The sequence below is a fragment of the Hippopotamus amphibius genome, chromosome 13, assembly GCF_030028045.1.
Source record: "Hippopotamus amphibius kiboko isolate mHipAmp2 chromosome 13, mHipAmp2.hap2, whole genome shotgun sequence".
In the NCBI taxonomy this organism is placed as follows: Eukaryota; Metazoa; Chordata; class Mammalia; order Artiodactyla; family Hippopotamidae; genus Hippopotamus; species Hippopotamus amphibius.
Window position 1 is genome coordinate 32273566 of NC_080198.1, and position 14412 is coordinate 32287977.

Genomic DNA, 14412 nt, shown 5'->3' on the forward strand with positions numbered 1-14412 from the left:
ATGACGAAGCCATTAAGAAACAGATCTAAATGAAACCTGGTTGCTTTGTCAGTTTATAGAAATTTGAAGTCTTTTCAGTTTTTGCTAGAAGGAAGCAAATAGTATTTATCTTAAGAATAAATAATTCTTGATTTAAGTTGTTCTATGAAAAAAAAATGTTTAATGATGATATTTGCAATCTGGTTATTCCATGCATAAGTTTAATATTTGAAAGTTTGCTGGCTACCATCATCCTGCAGAATTCTTAAGCTTGCTGATAGGGTAATGATTTTTCTGTCTTAGAGCACGTGATTTTGAATTGTCTGCCAAAAAATATCCCAAGTCTAGGGAAGAAGAAACTAATACGAGCTACTGAGTTCCTGTAGTGTTCAGTTCTGACTTGGGATTTTTTTTCTTTCTTGTCAGTGACAGTGTCTTCATCCAAGTGGATTTTTGTAGAAATAATGTAGAACATTTGCTTTAAAACTTTGACCCCTAAATGAGGTTACATGATTCAAGGCACTTATGATACATTTTCACAAGTTGATATGAAAAATATTATTAAAGGGATCAAATGCCAATAAGATTAAAAAATAATTGCTAATCTTGGCTCATCAATTCATTTTGAATTTGTGTAATTTTAACTTATTTTGAAAATAAACTTACCATTCTACACTTGTGGGGGAGTAGAATCTCATAACTGAGGTTTCATCCTCACTTTACATTGGAACCAACTTGAAACTTGACTAAGACTTAAAAGAAAAAAGACAGGACAAAAGATTTTATTTTTTTGCAAAGAGTCATTCAGCCCCTCTTCCACCCAACTCCATACTTACCTCCCCAGTTCCTAGTGCAATTAGTAATAGAAGAGGATGTATATAAAACTATTTCCAAATTGTTCTTTAAGAAAAAAAAAAAAAGGAAAGATTGAGTTTCAAAAACCTTTGGAGAAACCAGGAGTGACATCTCTCCCAGAGCAGTGGGACTTTTCCTAATAAAGGTCTCTGTACAAAGACAATTAGTACTTTTTTATGACTTTTATAAGTAGAAAATCTGTTTGATAATAGCTTACTCTTTTTAGCATCATGTTTTATTAGAAAACAAAAAATAGTAAATAAAAACACTCAGGCTATCTATATGAGAAGGCATAAAATATAATTTTGGGGGCAAATTCTCATCCATATGTTATCAGTAAATTGGAATTTTTTTTTTTTTTTAATGAATGCCAATGATGCTGGTTTGTAGAAGAACACATTTTTAGGGCAATTGATAATCAATATACTTGTCAGGGAACTGAGCCTGGACTTTTTCTATTGTGTTTTGAGTGCCTGTTAATTTACAAAGCACTGCCTTCTGTTTTGTCAGTGGAGAAGTCTGGGTCCCATTAACATTTATAGTCAACATGCATAAATTGAGTTATGGAGGCAGCTGGTAGAGGGTCATCTCCTCAGCCATGTGTGTAGGTTGTGACAGAGCCTGTGATCTCTTCTGATTTTATATATTATAGTCCTGTGAAATTGGAGCAAATATCAGAAACCAATATTTTACAAGCCCTAGGGTTGACTATCAAATAAAACTGACCCTTAAACCTGGTGGGTGGAACTTGAGACATGGTTGTATTTTAATTTAAATGCATTTGGGTAAACATCAGTGTCATCTAGTGCCTTGGCAAAACCTAAAGTTAAAAGGAGCTTTCCTAGAGAGTTGGACGTTTAGTTTCAGGGAGATGATATGAATTAAGGGCTCAGAAGTTACTCCTACTTTTCCCTTGCTTCTTAGAAAAACTGAGGGTGAAATTCTGACTCTTCATCTTCTCCAAAAATATACTCTGCACCAACTCAAGAAAGGTGTTTGTTGTGAAAATCTGTGAAATCTTGCCCGAATTAAAGCACTTTTAGAACCACAGTCTGGTAGTTCTAGTAGATCTCTATGTATCCCTCAGGGCTTTCAGAGTTGTGAAAATGTCTCTGTGGGGGAGGGCCATCTGCACACACCAAAGTGGGGGCAGTTTTCTTGCAGCCATCACAACTGCTGCCAGCCAGCTGAGCCAGGGGCACTAAAGTCACCTGAATGAAAATAAAAGGAAGCAAAGTGAATAAAGTTATTTGTAATTTATCTTCTTGCAGGAAGCTCCAAGTTTTAATTTTGATCCTGATTTGGTCTGGCAGGTATGTCCCAGGTTTGCACTTAGAACATTGTGTGTGTTTTTCAGAAAGATTAGTTTTCTTGTGGATGTTGCAGTGCTCCTCCTTTTCTTGCTTTTGTGTCGAAGGATTCTTTACTAAGCTTCCCTTTTCTGCTCTTATGGAGAACCATCAATAAAAAAGGTAGATAAAAGTTTTCATCCTCTTTTTTCTTTCATTAATGTTAATTCCTTTGAAAGAATGTGTTTTTAACCTACTTTTATTATAAATTTGACATGACATACACATGTTCAAAAGTTTCACTTTGATTCATTCATAAAGCTGTATCCTTTTTTTTTTAATGAAAATGAATTACAGTAGTGATAGTACTTGCTAGATAAACTCAAATTTTTTTTTCTTTGTTAGAACTTCTAAGTGAGCGAAAATCTAATTCAAAATGGCTAAAGACTAAAGGAAATGTATGGGGATCAGAAGATGTTAACAGATCCCATTTTTTTCTCATTCCATCTCTTATTTTAGCTTTCTTCACATGAACTCTGTTTTCAGACAAGGCACCTTTCTGCCTGTCTGAGCAAGATGGCTGCAGCATCTCCAACAATCACAGAAGGAAGAGACAGGGAGAAAGTTGTGTTTTTAAAAAATGCAAAAAGAACCAAGCCAACCCTAGAATAATAATAATAATTACTGAGATGGAGCATAAAACTGCACTCCAAATTTAACAGCTCGGGCTCTAAGAAAAAGCATGGAATTTCCTAATTCTCATTTGCTTAATAAATTAAATGACATTCATCAAGAAAAACAAACTTTATGCTAGCACTAAATTCAGTAGAATTTATCAAATGGGACATATATAAGTGACATAAGTGTTTTAGTAAGAGTCGCAAAAAATATACTTGATTTGGTGAACTTGTTAACTAAAATGGATTAAGAAGCTAGGGGTGTCATGTGATTATGTGACAATATTTCTGTGGCAACTGAAGTGCAGATTGTGGTTATTTAGGTTTCTTGTCACATGACCAGCTACAGCACTTGTGTGTCAAGAGTGGTTCTTCTTGTGTAACATTTATCCCCACTAAGCTTTTCTATGGAAACTGAGTAGTAAGCAGTTCAAGACTGAACTTTACCAAGTTGCTGCCTTGTACATGTGCTATTGATAAAAGAATATGACTTTGCACCCAGGTACTAACTCTAATTGTGAGGTTGATCTTTTGTTTTTAAAACTAAAAACCAAGCCTTGTCTTTATGTTCAAGCAGATGTCTGCTTTTCTTCTGCATGGAGTTGACTGACCTGTGGTTGAGTTAATTGTCCCTTAAGAGATAACTTGGTGTTTGATCAAATTCAGCCATTTCAGTTTTACCAGGCATGGAAGCGATACACTGAAACATAGAGAAGGCAGGAACTACCTGGTAACTTTTCCCAATGTCACATAGCTAGGAAGGGAGAGATTTTGAATCCAAACCTTGGCCATTGAATGCATCCCACTTCCCAGTGTGAATTTAATTTGAGTTCCGGAATCTAGTCAGGAATACCATGAAGTGGCTGAAATGTTTTCTTTGGCTCTAGGGCCTACCTAGGTTTATTTCATCCATCTTTTGAACTGTTACTTATCTGAGTTTAAACAGTGCACTCAGAATTGTTCCTTCTCCCAAGATGATGTGTTCATAGCAAATCTGTGTCAAGCCTCATTGTCCTAGTCAAGCCATTGTGATGACTTTTAGGCCTTAAAATTAGGCCATGGCTCCCGTTGTGGCTACTAAAAAGAATAATAAGAGCAATAACAACAAAAATACCACCTGCGTCACCAGTGACAACTGGAGCCCGAACACCACTAACCACACACGGGGAGCCAGGTGCAAGGCACCTCACGTATAGTAGCCCACGAGTAGGCATAATTAGCCCCATTTCACAGATGAGAAAGCCATGGTTTAGAGAAGATGAGCAACCTGCCCAAGATCCTGTAGCTGGTAGGGTGGCAGCTGAGATTTGAACAAAGGTTTCTTCACCGAAGTTCTTAGACTCTCTACTCTTCCAGTCTGCTTTTACTAAAAACGACCCGTAAGTTCAATTTGTTTTTCTTTCCACTCTTTGGAAGTTATGCATCTTAGAACAGGTTGAGGCAGCTCATGAGAGCTGGAGAGGTCTATTTCATATTTTTGGAAAGGCACAATATTGTACTTTGTGCTATAAGGCAAGATTCATCCTTTTTACATGTATATGTTATCAGTCCTACAAATGGGGCTCCAAATATGTACCCTACAGCCAACATATGCCCTGTTTTTTTTTTTTTCCCTGTGTTTTAAGTCTTGCCCTGAAGCCTTTATAGTAGTGTGGAGCATAACTCATTTAAACTTGCAAAGCCCTGTGTTTTTGATGTGCACTATCCACTTACCATACCAGAAATTATCCTTTAGCTTATTTTTTTTTGAGAAATTTCTTCATCATCTCATCTTTCAACTTAAAAAGAAAAAAAACCTTGTCCCATTTAACTATTTTCCTTAAATAAGGGGAAAAAATGTGGGTTTTAAGTGATAGCCAGAAAAAGCAAAATGTCAAGTTAAATGTTAGCTCTGGATGATATATGGTTGCCATTTAGAAGCAAGGAAGATTTTTAAAAAGTAAGACTTTTTTTTTTGCCCAAACTCTTCTTATATGTGTTTGACTTTAAATGTTTGAGTTGCTAATTAATAATTCCTGATATAAACAGGTTTATTTTTTGTGAATATAACTCCTGAAGTTGAATTACAAATACATACCAGTGCTTACCAAGCAGCTATTTTGTGCACAGCACCATGGTGGGTCTTTCAGAAAGAGTGAGCGCTCAGTCTTTAAGGGGCTAGTGGAAGGCAGTATATAAGCCAGGATCTAATTAGTGACCTAAGAACAGCAGAATGGGCTGCAGAGACTCAGATGATAACAAGTAAGAGAGGAACAGGGAATGCTTCTTGGAGGATTTAGCATTTGAGGAGGGCCTTGGAAAAAATGGCATGATTTTGATAGAGCGTAGAGGGATTGTTTATAAATAGTGGGAATCATATCAGCAAAGGGAAGGAGGTTGGAAATTATGAGACATGTCTGGGGAAGAGCAAGTCATTCACTGGTTGAGAGAAGACTTTTTAAATTTAAAAAGCAATGGAAGATCAAATGAAACTATAAGAAAGTGGGAGAAAAGAAATAATAGAGATAAAAACTGAAATTAGTGAAATAGAAACCAAACATATACAAAAGGGGAACATAAAAGCTAAACACTCATTCGTTGAAGAGGTGAACAGATCTCCTGGTCAGAATCATTGAGAAAAACAGAGACAGACAAATAAACAATATCAGGATTGAAAGGGGGCATCACTATCAATCTTGTTGACTTTAAAAATATGAGTGGATTTTATTAACAACATTTTGATAATAAAGTTGAAATTTTAGATCAATTCTTTTAAAAACTCAACTTATTAAAACTGGATGAGAAGAAGTAGAATATCTGAGTAGTCCTATATGTTAAAGAAAATGTTTCAATGATTTGAAATCTTACCACCAAGATATATCTAAAAAACAAGCCAAACAAAAAACCCTGCAGTCCGAGATGGCTTCTCAATGAATTTTACTAGATATTTGAAGAAAAAACTGTATCAATCATACAGAATCTATACCAGAGAATAGAATAAGAGGGAACACTTCCCATTTTATTTTATGAGGCCAGTATAACCTTGATATCAATACACAACAAAGCCATTACAAGAAAGGAAAATTATAAGCAATCTCCCTCATAAACATCAGTGCAAAATATCCTAGTGAACTGAATCCAATGACAGTGACCAAGTTGTGCTTGTTCCAGCAAGGCAAGGTTGAACTAATATTTGGATATCAATATTATTTACCACATTAACAGGATAAAGGAGAAAAATTAATATAATTTCAATGAATGCGGAGAAAGCATTTGATAAATGCAGCATTCATTCATGCTAAGAAAAAAAGCTTTTATAAAACTTAGATTAGAAAGGATTTTCTTAATCTGATAAGAGGTAGCTACAAGAAAGCTACAGCAAGTATATTTAATGATAAAATATATAAATCTTTCAATCCTTATGATACAAGGAACAAGACAAGAATGCCTATTACTATCACTTCTACTCAATAATATTCTGGATATCCTAGGTATAAGAATTATAAAGTAAGAAATAAAACGCTTTTATTCACAGGAACCACCATTTTGTGTGTAAAAAATTCTTGATGAATCCATACATAACCTACTAGATTAGTAAATGAATTTAAACAGCTGGTCAGTATATAAAAATGAATCATCTACGTACTAGTAACAAACAGTTATGAAATGAAATTGAGAAAACAATATAATTTAGGATAGTATTAAAAGACCCAAAATATCTAGTAGCAAATCTAACAATGGTGAACAAGACCTAATTTAAATGGAAGGTACAAAATGTAATTACATGTGGAATAACCAAAAACTTGAAACAAATGAAATAGCTTTCAACAGTGGAATGGATAAATAGTGGAATATCATACAGTGAAATGCTATATGGCAATGAGAAGGACCAAGCAGCTGTTGTTTCAAGTAAAAACATACAGTAATTGAATACCCCCAAAACAGTGTGAAAAGAAGCCAGACACAAAAGAGCACACACAATATGATTCTGTTTATATGTGTTCTAAAAATAGGCAAAAATAATCAATGGTGTTAGGTGTCTGGGTAGTGGTTAACCTGGAGGAAGAGGGAGGGTGTGGAGGTTGGGAGGGGGCGTGAACAAAGCTTCTGGAGTAGAGGTAATATTCTATTTTATGATACGGTTTATGTATAACCAGGTGTGTTCACTTTATCATAATTCATCATGCTGAAAACCTATGATTTGGCTACTTTCCTATGTATATTATACTTTAATTAAAAAGTTCATTTAAAAATAAAGGAAGAAAAACTCAACAATAAAGAGATAAATAATGCTATTAAAAACTGTGCAAAGTATTTGAATAGGCATTTCTCCAATGAAAACATACAAATGGGCAGTAAGGACATGAAAAGATGTCCAATGCAATTTGTCATAAGGGAAATGCAAACCTGAACCACAGTGAGATACAACACATCCCCCACTAGGATGGCTAGGATAAAAAGACGATAACAAGTGTTGGGAAGATGTGGAAAAGCTAGACGCTCATATATTGATATAAGAATGTAAGATGGTTCAGTCCATTTTAGAAAACTATTTGGCCGTTCTTCAAAATGTTAAACGTAGAGTTACCATATACACCCAACCAAATTGAAAACATGTGTACATACAAAAACCTGTACACATGTTTATATTACAATTATTAATAATAGCCAAAGATCTGAAACAACCCAAATGTTCATTATCTTGTATAAATAAACAAAATATGATGTATCCATATAGTGGAATATTATTCAGCAATGAAAAGAAATGAAGGACTGATACATGCTATAACATTGATGAACCTTGAAAAAATTATGCTAAATGAAAGAAGCCAATTGCAAAAGGCCGCATCTTATATGATTCTATTTATATGAAATGTCCAAAATAGGCCCATCCATAGAAATAGAAAGTAGATTAGTGGTTGCTATGAGCTAAGGGGAGAGGAGAAAAAGGAGTGACTGCTAATAGGTACAGTGATTTGGAATGAAAGTATTCTGGAGTTAAATGGTGATGATGGTTGCATAAGTCCGTGAGTAGCACAAAATTGTACAATTTAAAAGAGTGGTTTTTATGGTACATATATTGTATATCAATAAAGCTGTTATTAAAAATGAAGATATTACAAAGGAAAGGATCAATAATTTTGATTATTCAAAGATTAAAAAAATAAAATGAGCTATAGAATAACCAACTGGGAGATGCATTTCTAAGGTTTATAGTAGTTAGAGTCTTAATATTAAATGAAGAGTTTATATTTATCAGTGTGGAATAAAATGTTGGGGAAAAAATATACCAAAATGTTAACACTAATTCTAGAAGGGGAGATTATAAAGGATTTTTTCCTCTCTTTTCCCCTTATGTTTTTATGTTTTCAGTAATGTGCATTCATTATATAGGGATGATCAAGGATTATTATTTAGGAAAAACAATAAGTTTGTTGAAAGAAAAACCATCTATCAGAGAGCTTAAAGATACACAGTTTCTTCTTTTCTAGTTTCTTTTGCTGAACTGAAAAGGCTCTAAAGTGGAGAAGGTTATACTACTCATGGAAATTGAGAATCTGGTTCTGCCACTTACTGCTTCTCTGAAGTCCAGCTTTCCCTTCTGTGAAATGGGACCATGATACCAAGCTGCATAGAGTTGTGGTGGGAATTAAAATGGATTAAGGCATGGGAAAACCTGCCAAACAACAGATGCTCAAGGAACTCTGCTTCTCCATCCCTTCCTTTTCAGTCTGGAAATTGAATATTACCTGTGAAAAAGAGGTGGTACCGTGGAGTAAGGACCACCAGAGAGAAAGAACTTAAGCTTACTTCAGGCAGAGTCTTAGCTCTGAATACACACACGGTTTGCATGTGGAAAGACTTTAAAAGTGTCTTTGAAATGAGAAGCCAGTGGAGAAAAAAATAGCAACTCCCAGTAGGCCTGTGGTATAAAAAATGACCCAGGGAATTTGTTGGGCCCTTGGCAAGTCACTTGTCCCCTCTGGCTCTCACTATTCTCATTTGGCAAATGAAGGGATTGAACAAAGTGTCCTGCTTTAAAAATTCTACCAAGTCTAGAGGCTTGGTGACTGGCAATTTGGACTCTCAAAGGGCCTGCCTGGGGAATCTGAGTTGACTGGCATTCTTGCAAAGTGTAAATCTTTGCTTTGTTTGCTCCATCTTGGCCAGCTCTGCCCAGGCTAGCAGCCCCTGCCCTTTCCCTTGTTGGTGCTCAGGTTCCCAGCTTATTGTTTACTTAGGGATTGCAATTTCCTTATTGGCGTGCGCCCCCCTCCAGCAGAGTTGAGAAGTCAACCACAGGCCTCAAGTGAACTCCCCCTTCAAGTTTCAGTAATGACAGTGTACCGGCCATCACATGCCTCATCCCTGAGGCATGGTCCACTTTCCACATCCGTGAGGCCGCACTGGTGACTTGGGGTGGCCTGAATTCCTCTGCCGCCTATTGCTTTTTCCATGAGACAAGCTTGTTGAACATAGAAGGATTTGCGGTATGTTTTAGAGATCCTGAGAATGAGGCCCCAAACCAGGGCTGCTGGGGGTTTTGGGGGAGTGTTAAAAGGAATGGTGAGAGCAAGTTCAGGTTGCTAGAAGGCCAGTAAGGAGAATTTCTTCACCTGATTTTTTCCCAAAGAGCGTTGGAAGAGAATAGAGGTGTCAGATATTCATCTTTTTAATTACTCCCTGAAATGCATTTTTGCGAAGTAGTATTTCACTGAATTTTGGGGAATTCAAGCACTCTTTGTATTCAGATGTTTGTGAAAGATGACGTGGATCCAGCCTTGGGAGGGCAGGCTGCATACACTGAGGGGCTACCCTGTCATCTGGAAGCAGTTTCTGAAATTTCTTCCTCCTTTTCCTCTCTTCCCAACATCTTCACTATTTTCTTTTGACCTTGCTCTGTGATCTTTAAAGGCTAAAAGTACTGTGTGGAATAAAAGACCAAAATAGCCCAGCTTCTAGGTTGCTGACTGTCTCTGAAGTCAGTCTGTCCTGAGGTTGTCCTGGGGACAGCAAGGTCCCAGTGTGTGGCCTCCTCACTCCTATTCAAGGGAAGGCTATGCGGCGGGAACCATTCCAGTTTATGAAAGGTATTTTAAGAAAATGATTAGAGAAGACAATTCAGCTAATACAAACCAACACTTCATGAAGTGTTATCATGAAGCAGGCCGTCTCCATTTGGAGAATTGCAAAATGGGATGGAAGGTGGGAAACATTTATAGGTTAAGGCATAAAGAACAAGGAAGAGAAAAATAGAAAGTATCTGCTTGGCTAGGGCTGCATAGTGAACCTTGTTTGAGATAAAAAGGAATAAGGAAATAAGTACAGAGCCCAGAGTTGGCTTAGTGTTTGGGAACTGGCTGACTGGATATACTGTGTTTCTGGTCTAGTAGAACATTTACAGGGACATGAAAGTTATATGTTTTGGTTTGTGGATGTGGTACCCTCTTGAGCCCAGAAAGTTATTTCAACAAAAGAGAAAATCTTAGGCAAGTTGTTTACCTTTTGTAGGTATCCTGACCTATTAAATGGGTAAAATAAATACTTAATTCATAGGGTTATGGACAAGATTAAATGAGATTGAGTTAGTAATCTTGACTTAGTAATCAGTGCTTGACTTAGTATAGTTGATCTTGTTATTAACTGCATTTTTAGTACCAGAATGGAGAAACCTATGCCTATTGTTTGCTTCTGTGCTGTGATAGTCTTTCCTGTATATTCAGATAATGCAAATATATTTATATTTTAACATAAAGGGGGAAGAAAACAGAGGTATCTTTTGATATGTTTTTTCCCCAGCCTGAGGAACTTACAAATAAATACAGACTTTTGTGTCACCCTATCCTGAAAGGGAATGTCCTTGCAGATCAAGTTGTTGTTAGTTAAAACAAACACACATACAAACAACAACAAAAAAACTAGTTTCTGATGCATGTAGACCACAGCTTGGTACTGGAGAGGCTCTGTATTAGTCTGTGTCACAGCCACAGTGCTCCCTTCCATGCACTGGAAATGTAGGAAGTTCTCAATATTAATTGAAGCAGCTTTTATGTAGGGCTGATACTTAGTTGAGAGGCATAAGTATAGCTGTACTGATTGTTAAAATATTGAAATACTTCTATAGTTACCCCAGACCCTCAGAGTACCCCTCCCACTCTAGCTTTTGCCCTTGGGCCCCCAAATCCAGTAACTAAAGAGTTATTTCTTATCCACGCAGGGACTTCCCAGACGTGGTTTCAGTGTTCCAGGTGGCATCTGTTCTGGTTGGTTCTTGCACTGTGCAGTACCATTGTTAAATGACTCAGCAATGACCCCTGACTCTATGGGATTTAAAACACTGGGATTCATTTTCCAATTATGATAACACAACTCCACTGAAACCGCCCTCATGTCACCAGTGATACCCTTTTTTTTCCTTGTCTTTAGTATCTTCAGACCTTTCTTTGACTCCGTTTCTTACTTGAAACTTCACTGTCTTATTTTCTGCAACTTTTTCATAATTTCCATCAATTTTTTCTATCTTTTGGTGATTCCTCTTCTGTTTTTTCTATAATTAATTTTCAGCTATATCTGAGAATTCTTTCACCACTAGGCTGATAATGCATCATCTCTACTGTCTCAACTTTGATTTTAGCTTTGGTTTTTATTATTAACTTCCCCAAAGTCATCTTACTGCCTTCTTTTTACCAGCTTATAAATGATTCCCAGTCAGATTCAAGTACAGACTCCTAGCTTGATTCTGAAGACTGCTTATCATGCAGCCCCATCTTCCTTTCATTTCCTGCTCCACTGCAACTAAAAGTGATCTATACTTTTTAATCAGTCCTGTCTTACTTTTCCTTGATACATAGTCCATACTTGTTCTCTTATTCATTCAAATTATATTCATTGTTATGTGCTGGACATGTTGAGTGCTCTTGACTTTGCATATACTGTATTATTACTTTTGACTGGAAAACATTTAATCTTCTTTAGGATAATCTTATTCTTATCTGTCTCCATATCCCATATTAGAGTCCTGTGCTTTCTGGAGATTTTTTAACTCTTCTATGGTGGTCTTACCCATTTCTGACTTCTCTGTGTTTTTATAAAATACCCATACCATATCTAAGTATAGTTTGGTGTTATCTTTCACAGTTTCTTGTGGATTATACTCTTCTGGTTACAAGTGACTGAAACCCTGCTATTGTATTTTGATATTCTGGAGAATGGATGATTCAGATGTAGCTGTATCTAGTTATTCAGATGATGTTACAAGGGCCACATCATTTATGCAGGTTCTTAATACATGGTATCAAAGAAGGCCACAGCCAGCCACAGGCCCGTATTTTTCTTATCCATAATCTCAGAAAAGGAGAGGTCCTTGATTTTGTGTCAGTCCCCTAGAAGAACTCTGATTGGCCTTGATGGCTTAATGAGTTCACCCCAGGATCAATCAGTGTCCAGAGGATCCATGGTGCTTGCCACTGAGGGTCAGACTAGAAAACCCCACTAAAACCACAGGTTGTTGGGGAGATGTAGTTCTCAAAAGGAAAAGAAGCTGAGCAAATAGACAAAAAAGAAATAGATACATGATACAGCTTAGAAACAGGAAGGAAGGTAACCTTGATAGAGCACTTGCTGTGTGTTAGATATTATTCTGGAAGGTGTATATGTTGTCACTCATTTAATTCTCATAACAACCTTAGATTGTAGGATTAGTAAGGTTAGGAACACACAAAGGTAAACAGGATGGACTAAAAATCTGGTCTTCTACATGTGTACATCACAGAACTGGGGGATGGATGGGGACTTACTATACTGTTGTTGGCTTACTCTATTGAGGGAGTTCCATGATAGGTACTTTTCATGCATTACAGATCACTTATAATTTTCATAACATGCTCTTGAGCATGGTCTTGTTTCAGGGAAACTCAGTATCTTGCCCAAAGACATAAAAACTTGAAGCAGGATTTGCATCCAGGTTTGTGACTCTCTGAGCGTCAGTTGGATTGTTTTATCTTCAGCTCTTTCTGTTAGACATGAGTCTGTTAACGACAACAACAACAAATTAATACACGGAGACCAAAACCTCAGAGGCCACATAGAGTCCAGCAAGAACCACCAAAGATGTATCTTCTCCCTGTGGGTCATTTGTAATGTGCACAGAGACTGGACAGCAGGAAGGATGCATTCCTGGGGGCATGGACTTCATGAAGAATGAGTCAGGGGTAGGGCAATGAGACCATGAAAAGAAACATCAAAGCACCCTAATTGCTTTTAATTAGAACTAGCCCAACCTGATTCTGTGCTTGTACATTTTGCCCTAAAGAATTAGATACTATCTGAATAAACAGAGAAACATAAAAACAACAACACGAAAAAACAGCATGTCCCCTCTCATTTTCTAATCTAGGTTATCATCTTTTTATAGTTTGATAAGGCCCAAGAAGAAGAGTTTTTGATTTTTTGTTTTTCCTCCTAACATGCCTTAGGCCCCAGTTGACTTCTTTCTGGAGTGCTTAACTTGGGCTCATATAACCACGGTGAATCCCACACAGTAAATCCTTCCAAAGGCAGGCATTACTCAGATAGTTAGACTAAGGACTGTTCAGTTAAGTTTGCAACTACAACTAGATGATTTTTAAAAGTTAAGCCTTCAAGAGCCTCTGTGGTATCCAGTAATAATAGTCTAGAATTTTATTCTAAATAAAGTGTAATATAATTATGTAGGGATGTTTCCTGAACATTAGATCACGTCTTCTCTTTCAACCAGTTGGCCCAAAGTTTGTTGATTAATGTCCATAGACCGATATGTGATCACAGTGAGTTCCATGCTCTGTTAAAAAATGCTTGTATTTTCTTTCTTGGCCTGATATTAAAATGAAACCAGTAATTCTTCCTGTATTTGAAAGGAAAGCACATTGTGACACTCAGCAATAACATAATTGTTACTTTTTGTGACTAAATGATATTGCTTTTTTGATGTTCCACCCACTCATCATTTCGGTGTTCACAGTTCTTAGAGAGGAGTTGAAATCTGTTTCTTGCTGTTTAAGGGGAACATTATGTTTGACAAAAACAGAAAAGGGTAATAAATGCATCCTTACTAGCAAAGTTGCTCCAGAAAAGTTTACTCCTAGGGTTGCTGTACACTTATGCCAAGTTGCATAGCTCTTAAGAGTAGCTTCATGTTTTTCTAAATGCACTTGGCCAGTAAAGTTGTCCTCATTTCTTTTGATTGATCAGCCTTGTCCCTTGCATATGCTGGACACCTGAAGTTATTCGGAACACCCAAGTCACCTGAGGATCGTATGAAAGGGCGGATTCAGATTCAGTAGTTCTGAGTTGTGGCATGAGATCCTGCAGTTCTAAAAAGCTCTCAGGTGATGTCAGTTCTGTTGTCTGTGGACCACACTTTGTATAACAAGGAACTAGACTGTGCTCCGTGGTAGAGAGAGAAGTATGCCCATGCATCTTGTTCATATCTACCTGGTATCTCACATACCTGGCAAGATGACCAGTACCCAATAGATGTTCAATATATATTTGTTGAGTGAATGAGAGAACTTCCTGTATCTAAATTTACTATCAACTAGAGCAGACATGTCCTAGAAAAATCCAGAGATTGTTTAAAAAAAAAAAAAAGATGA

The 14412-nt window shown here is 36.8% G+C and overlaps 1 protein-coding gene across 1 annotated transcript in view; it reads left to right on the forward strand.

The window, feature by feature from the left end:
- ERC2 (ELKS/RAB6-interacting/CAST family member 2) overlaps positions 1–14412 on the forward strand; it is a 913064-nt gene that overhangs the window by 261051 nt on the left and 637601 nt on the right. The window lies entirely within an intron of this gene.